Genomic DNA, 10,596 nt, shown 5'->3' with positions numbered 1-10,596 from the left:
CTTGGAAGCAGATTTTACAAGAGATGCACTATAATCTTTCCAAGATAAATCCCGAGTGAATGAAACCCCGAGCATGTTCAAGGATGATGCAGAATTGAGCTGGATATTATTAAATATCAGTGGGTACTCCTGTGGAAGATTTTGTCAGGTTGATAGGTGTAAGAACTGAGTCTTTGATGGATTAAAAACAACAAGATTATTTTTACCCCAGTCAGAGATACAAGCTAAGTCAGACATTAGGTGTGCCATAACTTCATCCCATGTTTGTTGAAGTAACTGCTGAGATCGATGTTATGGGAACCGAATGGAAAGGTAAAGGGTGTAATCATCAGCATACGAGTGGATAGGGTTAGATGTATAGCTTAGAAGATCATTGATGAATAAATCGAAGAGAGTTGGTGATAGGACAGAGCCCTGAGGAACACCACTATTGATAGATCTAGAAGAACGATGGCTGTCTACACCAGAAGCTAGGCCTATAGAATGACCAGAAAGGAAGCTGTAGATGAAGGCACAGATAGAAGGATAGAAACTGTAAGAGGGCAGTTTGGAAATTAAAGATTTATGCCAGACTCTATCGAAAGCCTTTGAGATGTCAAGTGCAATGGCAAAGCTTTCGCCAAAGCCCAGAAAGGAGGATGACCAGGAGTCTGAAAGGTAGGTGAAACGATCTCCAGTGTAGCCTCCTTGACAGAACCCATACTGACGATCAGAAAGAAGGTTGTGATAGGAAAGATGCTTTAAAATTTTTCTACTGAGAATTGACTCGAAAACTTTTGAGACACAGGATGTTAAAGCAATTGGACGATAGTCATATTGTTGGGAATGGTCACCCTTCTTTGGGACTGGCTGAATGAGAGCAAACTTCCAACGAGAAGGAAAGGCACAAGTTGAAAGACAAAGGCGAAAGAGTTTACCTAGGCAGGGTGTAGGCACAGAAGCACTTTTCTTGAGGACAACAGGAAGAACTCCATCAGTCCCATATGCCTTGTTAGTACTGAGGCCAGTGATGGCAGAAAATACATCAGCTGATGAAATTTTAATGTCTGCCATGAGGAAGTCAGAGGGGGGGAAGTGATGGAGCAACAGCACCGGAATCATCTAAGATGGAATTGAAGGAGAAAGTCTGAACAAAGAGATCTGCTTTATCAGTAGGAAAAATAGCTACAGAGTCATCAGAGTAGAAAAGAGGAGGGAAAGATGATGAAAGGTGTTGGAAAGGTTTTTGGCAAGGTGCCAGAAGGAGCGGGAAGAATTCGAGTGGGAGAGTTGAGAGCATTTGGTACAGATGAAATTAATTTTAGCAGTGCAAAGAACAGACTTAGCACGATTCCGGGCAGAAACGTATCAATGATGTGATTCAGGGGTGGGTTGGCTCTGGTATCTTTTATAGGCCCTCTCCTTGCTGCACACAGCATTAGAACAAGCATGGTTAAACCAAGGCTTAATTGCATTATTCAAAGGATACGAGAAAGGAATGCATGCTTCCATGCCCGAGAGAATAACCTCCGTAATGCGCAAGGCACACTCAGATAGCTCCTGGCCATGGAAGCAATAATCATTCCAGGGAAAATCAAAGAAGTACTGCCTGAGGGCCTCCACATCTGCAGCTCCAAAGTGCCACAGTCGACATTTCTTTGGAGGGTCCACAGGCCGTACTGGAGTGATAGGACAGGTTATGGTACTAAGGTTGTGATCGGAGGAGCCTGCTGCTAAATCAAATGAGGAAAAAACGGTGCCCCAGCCAATGCATCTAGCGTGTCCTGCACTCTTGGCAATGGGAAAGCATCTTTCATGGTAACATTATTCAACCTCTGGTTGTCTGCACAAAGTCTCAATGATCTGTCTTTTTTCCTCACCAGCACTATAAGGGCTGCATAAGGGCTCACACTCTCCCCTATCACCCCTTGCTCCAGAAATCTCGTCACGTAAGCCTTCACTTCAGTGATACAAAAGGGAGGCAAATGTCTGTATGGCAGTCCAATGGGCACCTTACTACGGAGATGAATTTCATGCTCCACTCCTGTAGCACACCCTAAATCCTGCTTATTCTTTGCAAATACACTCTGATACTCATAAAGCAGCCTATCCAGCTTCTCCAACTGCACTGGATCAGCTTGACTTTTATCCACATGCACCCCTAACTGTTTCCTGAACTCCCGAGTTACTTCTGGGGATACAGGCTCTGCCGTTGTGTGTCCATGAACCAGTCCAACTGTGACCTCCCACCCATGGAACACCTTGGCCACTTTCCATTGTGGTCTGAGCCACACATCGATTTTCCCCAAGCTGCCCACTGGCACCCATCCTTCTCCATTAACCACTCCGTATAACTGGGAAACATGTACACACCTTCGGGCACCCAGTAACCATCAGCAGGCTCTAGGGGTTCCATTAACACACTGTCCACATCCACTTTACACAAGCTTCCCACAGACACTTTCAGCACCCTTCTGGTACCAACAGGAACCACCAAATCTTGACGCTGCTGCACTACAGCCCATCGCAGTGGCTGTTGCAGCATGCTCAATCTAGCCTCTACTGCATGAACGCACCTTCCCCACTTCTTACCCAATCCATCTGTAGTGTCCGGCCTCCCGTGTGCTACCATCCAGTCACCAATTCTGCCAAAACATTCATCCCCAGCAGCAATGGCAAATGAGTCCCTTGAACCACTCCAAACTTCCCAGCACTGCGTTTTACAAAGAGTCCACAATCCTTAACAACTCTCCCCTCAACCTCCACAATCACCTGAACATAACCCAAACATGGAATCTCCATTCCATATGCATCTGTGATGTGAATGTTCACCCCAAAAATCACAGCCTGTTGTGGGAGGAGATGCTTCTTGTACCATTCCTCCGTCATCAAGATTACCTCAGTACATGAATCAGCCATAGCCCCAGCTGACATACCATGCACCAACACCTCAACTACCAAGGTCTTTCCAAACAGCTTAAATTCCTTCTCTCTGTCATCACCTGTTTCGTCAGTGCCCTTCATTAAAGTCCTAACATGAGCCATCTGATGGGGGCCTGAAGTAGTAACCTTTGAGAACTGGCCCATGGGCCTCAAGGATTCCCGTTTGCCGACACCCTGGCCAAAAAATCCTTGAACAGCTCACACTGACAGCCCAGGCGTCCTTGCTGTCCACTCAATGAGCATGGTGATGAAGACTAAGTACTCCTCACAACCTTTTCTGGTTTCCCTCCGCTGTTTATTTCCACCTCCTCTCAACAGATCTGCTAAGCCTCGCATACTTTGTCTGCTGCATGCTGTACTAAGTCTTCCCACTGCACCCGTGACTGCTTTTCTTACCACTTTTGCAGCTTCTCTCCAATATTTCTGTCTCTGAAGTTCCAACAGAACCAGGTGTACAATAGCCACTGCCTATCTTCCTGCCTTCTTTTTTTTTTTTTTTTATGCGAGGAAGAAGGAACCAAAGGCCATGAACCTGCAGTAACACTTCCCTCCAAGAGAAAAACAAAATACAATAGAGAGCCAAATTCAAGATCTGATCATTTTGAGATGCCTGGACACACTGTGTTTGAAAGACTGGAGATCTTAGGCAGCAGGAAACACAGACAGAGGGAGACAGTTCCAGAGCTGACCTGTTGCATAAATGAAAGACTGGGAGTAATGGTTAACTCTTGCATTAGAGAGTTGGACAGAAAAGGGATGAGAGTTTGCTGCCAGACGGGTGCTACGCGCCCGTCGTAGAGGTGGAGGAATGCATGCAGACAGTTCAGAGGAGCAGTGACCATTAAAGTAGCGATAAAAAAGAGATAAAGATGCAACAGTGTGGCGAAGAGACAGAGGTTGAAGGGAGTCAGTAAGAGGAGGAGAGTTAATGAGACAAAAAGCCTTTGACTCCACCCTATTGAGAAGAGCTGTATGTGGGGAGCCTCCCCACACATGAGAGTTGTACTCCACACAAGGGCGGATAAAACCCATGTATAGAGTCAACAATTGTGCAGGGGTAAAGAAGGAGCGGAGTCGGCTTAGCACACCCAATCTCTTGGAAGCAGATTTTACAAGATATGTATTATGATCTTTCCAAGATAAGTCCCAAGTAAATGAAACCCCAAGCATGTTGAAGGATGATGCAGGATTAAGCTGAATATTATTAAACATTAATGGGTATACCTGTGGAAGATTTTGTCAGGTTGATAGGTATAAAAACTGAGTCTTTGATTCATTAAAAACAACCATATTATTTTTACCCCAGTCAGAGATACGAGCCAAGTCAGACATTAGGTGTGCCATAGCCTCATCCCTTGTTTGTTGAAGTAACTGTTGAGATGGGCGTTGTGGGAACCGAATGGAAAGGTGAAGGGTGGAGTCATCAGCGTATGAGTGGATAGGGTTAGATGTACAGCTTAGAAGACCATTGATGAATAAAAGGAAGAGAGTTGGTGATAGGACAGAGCCCTGAGGAACACCACTGTTGATAGATCTAGGAGAAGAACAATGGCCGTCTACAACAGCGGCTATAGAACGACCAGAAAGGAAGCTAGCGATGAAGGCACAGATAGAAGGATAGAAACCGTCAGAGGGCAGTTTGGAAATTAAAGATTTATGCCAGACTCGATCGAAAGCCTTTGAGATGTCAAGTGCAATGGCAAAGCTTTCGCCAAAGTCCCGAAAGGAGGATAACCAGGAGTCCGAAAGGTAGGTGAGAAGATCGCCAGTGGAGCATCCCTGACGGAACCTGTACTGACGATTGGAAAGAAGGTTGTGATAGGAAAGATGCCTTAAAATTTTTCTATTGAGAATTGACTCGAAAACTTTTGAAATACAGGACGTTAAAGCAATTGGACGATAGTTGGAGGGTTGGGAGTGGTCACTCTTCTTTGGGACTGGCTGAATGATAGCAAACTTCCAGCAAGAAGGAAAGGTACAAGTTGACAGACAAAGGCGAAAGAGTTTGCCCAGCCAGGGTGTAAGCACAGAAGCACAGTTCTTGAGAACAACAGGAGAGACTCCATCAGGCAATATGCCTTGTTAGTACTGAGGCCAGTGATGGCAGAAAATACATCAACTGAAGAAATTTTAATGTCAGCCCTGAGGAAGTCAGAGGGGGGGAAGTGATGGAGGAACAGCACCGGAATCGTCTAAGGTGGAATTGGAGGAGAAAGTCTGTGTGAAGAGATCTGCTTTATCAGTAGAAGAAATAGCTACAGAACCATCAGAGTAGAAAAGAGGAGGGAAGGATGATGAGGTAAAGTTGTTAGAAAGATTTTTGGCAAGGTGCCAGAAGAAGCGGGAAGAATTCGAGTTGGAGAGTTGAGAGCATTTAGTATGGATGAAATTATTTTTAGTAGAGCGAAGAACAGACTTAGCACGATTCCGGGCAGAAACGTAAAGATGATGTGATTCAGGGGTGGGTTGGCTCCGGTACCTTTTGTAGGCCCTCTCCTTGTTGCGGACAACATTAGAACAAGCGTGATTAAACTAAGGCTTTCTTGCGTTAGTCAAAGGATATGAGAAAGGAATGTATGCTTCCATGCCCGAGAGAATAACCTCCGTAATGCACAAGGCACACTCAGATGGCTCCCGGCCATGGAAGCAATAATCATTCCAGGGAAAATCAAGGAAGTACTGCCTGAGGGCCTCCCAGGCCGCGGCTCCAAAATGCCACAGACGACGTTTCCCTGGAGGGTCCACAGGCCGTACCAGAGTGATAGGACAGGTTAAGGTAATAAGGTTGTGATCGGAGGAGCCCAACGGAGAGAAAAGATTAACAGAGTAAGCAGAAGGATTAGTTGTGAGGAAGAGGTCAAGTATGTTGGAGCTCTCTCCATTTTCTTCTCAGTTTCACACAGCACATCAGCAAACTCCCACACACCTTCATGCTGTTGTTGAACACGAGTATGCAACTGTTTTTCTAATTCCAGATAACTATACTTCTGACAAAAAAGTATTTTGCGGGCAAGCAAAGAACTCTGTGACAGACTTTACTTTACTGTTCCTAACCCTTGTCAATGCTCTCCTTTTCTAAAAATCCACATAAGTATTTAACTGCCTCCTCTCCTTGCAGCCCTACCTGAATTCCACTCTCATCAACATCCCTCACCCACTCATCTAATTCATTAACCTTTGGAATAGTATGTGCCTACCTACTAAACACAATTCCCCGTGGCTGCTTACTATGAGCCACTTCCTGTACTAATTTTGTCACAGCTACCACTAACTGCCTGCTGGCATTAAGGAGGTCACTCACAGTGTCAGATTCACCACCCGCAGCACCCTGGTTGTCCTTCTCCATTTCCATGGACTTCACAGAATATGTATCCTCCTCCCCTGATACATGCAAAACTTTCTCCATGACTCTCCCCACTTCACAAACAAATCAGCACTCCAGAACTTACCCACGTCACAAACACTTAAACCCACCTGTTTTCTGCTTTACACTTGACCCAAGCAAGAGTTGTCAAAACAGTACCCAAAAGGGGGTGACTAACTACGCTCTACTACCAATTCTGTAATGAGTCAAAAGGCTGCCTTCCCAGCTCCAAGGCCCGCCTGTACACACCGCGAGTGACAGATGACAATCAAAAATAGTTCCTCCCTCTAGGGCGCAAGGAAACATTGTTTATAACCACAGTTTACTTATAAAATAATAAAGAGTATCTTTTTTCTGTCTCATAGCATACGCAAGTTCACATATCTCCCCCAAACCCAATACCTGCCACTGTATTCAACCAACATAAAAATCACTTTCCTTTGTTCACTAATCACCTATGTCTCATAACATACTTTACACAAGCCCATTTATCTCCCAAAGACCCAATATCCGCGCTGGTGCACTACAACAGTTACCCAAACCAGAGCGGTTCCAGGCTCATAGAGGTTGGTGTAACAGGCACTGCATTCCACTGGCAAGAACACCACAAAACCGTCTCCCCAAACCGCCAAGCCGGAGTCACAGGTGGACTACCTATTAGGGCCTGCCAGTCCACAAAACACCTCGTCCTCCAGACAATTCCTCATCCTCCAGATAATTCCTGCTACGCATGAAAGCAGAGCCCTCCAAGCTATCTGGCCTAAGTGTTCCCTCCTCCAACCACCAACCACGCATCGTCTTCCCAAACAAAAACACTCGTTTTCCTCCCTACCTAGCCAGCAAGCATGCTAGCCATGAAACTCAAACATCATATCTCACCTTATCACACTAACAAAGAAAAAACTCCAAGTCAAAGAGAGAGAACTAGACATCCCATCACAAATAGAATTAACTGCAACAGAGATTGGTAGGCTACATCTGAAGGGAAAATAATCGTAGCAAATTTACATATGCCACCCAAGACAAGAACATGGGACACAGGTGAATATGAAAACCAGACAGAGTGTACAATACAGAGTTTAAGAAGCCTAGTATATCACTCATTATCCACCCACTTAGTGTAGAGGTACCCTGTTTTTCAGGGTAGCTCTACAACGTGACAGCAAGTGGGTTGGCGGAGGGTAAGTGCCCCTCCCCGGAAAACAACTAACTAAAAATACGAACAAGAAGCCTCGGACCAGGACTGACCAAAAGATGACGACTAAGGACCGAACAAAGGACATGATATGGATGGCGACGTGGAATGTAAGGGGTGCAATGAGGTGAAAGAGAGAGAGATTGTCCAGGTGCTTAAGGGTGCGACAGTGGATGCATGAGGATTAACTGAAACTAAATGGAGAGGTGAGAGTGTGAGAGACTGGGAGTATGGATGGGGTATACGTGCAGGAATAGGTGAGAATGAAAGGGCAAAAGAAGGAGTGTGTATTTTTGTAAGTAACAATGGAAGGAGAATATAAGAGAATGTGGATCAGTTGGCTCAAAGAATGTGTGAGTAAGACTGAAAGTTGGACTACAAATGTGGGCAATTGTGTGCATGTATGCGCCAATGCAAGATCATGCAAGCAGAGTGAGAGAAGAGTTCTTGACAAATGTGGAAGTGTGCATGGAAAAGTTTGAAAGGAATGAGGGAGTTTTTGATTGGTGATATGAACAGTAAAGTAGGGAATGTGAAGGTGCATGGAGTAGTTGGAGAGTTGGGCGTGCCCGCTGAGATAGATGAGAATGGCAGTGCTTTAGTGGACATTTGTGTTGGGAGGGGTTGGTGATAGCCAATACACTCTTCAGGCACAAAATGATCCACAGGTATACATGGCGAGTGATGAGAAGGGTGAATGGTGAACCGAATGAAAGGACGGCAATGATTGATAGTGTGTGTGTGTGGATGAAAGGATGCGAAGATGTGTAATGGATGCAAGAGCATATGGAGGTTGGGGGAGTGGGCTTTCTGACCACCACCAGATGGTGGTCAGAATCAAGGTCCAAGTAAAATGGAGAAATAGAAGAAGGGAAGGACGGGAGGAAGGAGTATTTGCAAGGAGAGTGGAAAGGTTACAAGAAGAAAAAGGCTGAATATAAGACAGAAGTAGAGGAACGACTGGGTAAATATGAATTGGAGCAGATGCGGGACGTGAAAGGTGTGTGCAAGATATTCACAGAAGAAGGATGTGCAGCCTGTGAGGTGGTGTGTGGGGTGAAGGAATGATGAAAGGGGTTGCAAGGAACAGCTTGGTGGAATTAAGAGGTGAGACAGGCTGTGGCACAAAAGAAAAAAGCATATAATGAATGGATGAGAAATAGGGGCGTGGAAGAATTTGAGAGACGGAAGAGAGACTTATATGTATTCAGAAAGGAAGAGAGAGGTGAAAAGATTAGTAAGAGAGAGTAAGAAGAGAGTGAATGAGGAATTTGGAAAGAATTTGTGTCAAGTGAAGGGAATGTAAGAAACTGTTCCAGAAAGAGGTAAAAAGAGTCAGACAGGGTGGAAATGAAGTTAGTAGAGGAGTGAAAGATAAAAATGGTATATTACTAGTGGAGAAGGGAGAAAAGGTGAGCAGATGGAGAGAACACTTTAATGAATTGTTGAACATAGAGAATGAAAGTAATGCGAGTATAAGTGGCTGGGGAAAGGTTGGGAGAAGGAGGGAGGTGAGTAGACAGGAAGAAATCAGTAGGACAGAAGTTGTGGAAGCAATGATGAAAGTCAAAATGGGGAAAGCCACAGGAACTGATGGAGTGTGTGGTGAAATGCTGAAGCATGGGGGAGAGACAGTAGTAAATTGGATGTGGAAGATGTGCAGATTGGCCTGGGAGGGAGGTAGAGTCCCGGAGGATTGGAAGTCAGGTATAATTAATCCCCTGTACAAGAGGAAAGGAGAAAAAGAAGTGTGTGGTAATCACAGGGGCATTTGTCTTCTTAGTGCAATAGGAAAAGTATACGGTAGGATACTTATTGACAGAGGGAAATAACAAAGGAATTAGTTGGAGAAGAACAGGAAGGCTTTAGGAAGGAAAGAGGTTGTGTAGATCAGATATTCATTCTTAGATCTTTAGTGGAAAAGTTTCTAGAGAAGGGAAAGAAGTTGTATGCAGCCTTCATGGATTTAGAAAAAGCATATGACAGGGTGGACAGACAAGGATTGTGGAAAGTTAAGAATATATGGAGTAGATGGGAAGTTGTTGAATGCTGTGAAGAGTATGTATGAGGGTGCTACGGCTGCAGTGCGTGTGGATAGTGAACCGAATGAGCTTTTCTATTTGAAGTTTGGGTTGAAACAGGGATGTGTCATGTCTCCAAGGTTGTTCAATCTGTATATGGATGGGGTTATAAAAGAGATACAAGGTAGGGCAGTGGATATTGGAGTGACCCTAATGAGAGAGGGTAGTGTTTGTAAACTCTCTGCACTGTTGTTTGGAGATGATACTGTGTCGTTAAATGAAGACGATGGGGAGCGGCAAGGCTTGGTGGATGAGTCTGGGAGAGTGTCTGAGAAACGGAATCTAAAGGTGAATGTAGGAAAGGGTAAAGCTATGGTCTTCGAGAGAGGTGAAGTCAGTGAATGTACAGTGAGGTTGGATGATGAGGAAATGGAAAATGTGAGTACGTTTAAGTACTTGGGTAATGTGATGAGTAAAGATGGAAGTTTGGAGAGTGAAGTGCTTGAAAGGGTACAACAAGGAAGAAAGGTTGCTGGTTCCTTGAAAGCAGTGATAAGAAACAGGGAAGTGAGCATGGAAGTAAAAAAGTTATTACATGACAGTATTGTGATACCAACTCTAACGTATGGAAGTGAAGCTTGAACGTTGTTGGAGGGGCACAAGTCAAAGAGTGAGAGCAGTGGAAATGAGTTATTTGAGAAGAGCCTGTGGAGTCATGTGGAGAGACAGACTGACAAATGAGGATGTGAAGGAGCATTGTGGTGTGGATGTGGATATGATAGGAAGCGTTAGGAGAAACACACTGAGGTGGTTTGGCCATGTGGAGAGAGTGGAGAGTGAATGACGAGGAGAATGTATGTGAGTGAGGTCGAGAGGGAGAGAGGGAAAGGAAGGCCAAGGATGGGGTGGAGGGATGGAGTGGAGAGGTATGTGAGAGAGGGGTGTGTGAACTGGGAGCAGGGCAGTGAAATGGCGGGGGACAGGGTGACGTGGAGGCGATTTGTTTGTGGCCACCCCATATAAGGGATTAAGGCATCTGGCAATAGCTAGCTAGATAGATAGAATTATACTAACTAGAGATTTCAACACAAATA

The 10,596-nt window shown here is 44.9% G+C and overlaps 1 pseudogene; it reads right to left on the bottom strand.

Annotated features, from left to right (window-relative positions):
• Positions 1-3,071: 3,071 nt before the first annotated feature.
• Positions 3,072-6,328, bottom strand: LOC145396816 (uncharacterized; annotated as a pseudogene).
• Positions 6,329-10,596: the final 4,268 nt, after the last annotated feature.

Source organism: Coenobita brevimanus, chromosome 39 (assembly GCF_032717465.1).
Source record: "Coenobita brevimanus isolate Jiangsu-jjx chromosome 39, ASM3271746v2, whole genome shotgun sequence".
In the NCBI taxonomy this organism is placed as follows: domain Eukaryota; kingdom Metazoa; phylum Arthropoda; class Malacostraca; order Decapoda; family Coenobitidae; genus Coenobita; species Coenobita brevimanus.
The sequence above is the reverse complement of the archived record's forward strand: the minus strand, read 5'-3'. Positions and strand labels throughout refer to the sequence as shown.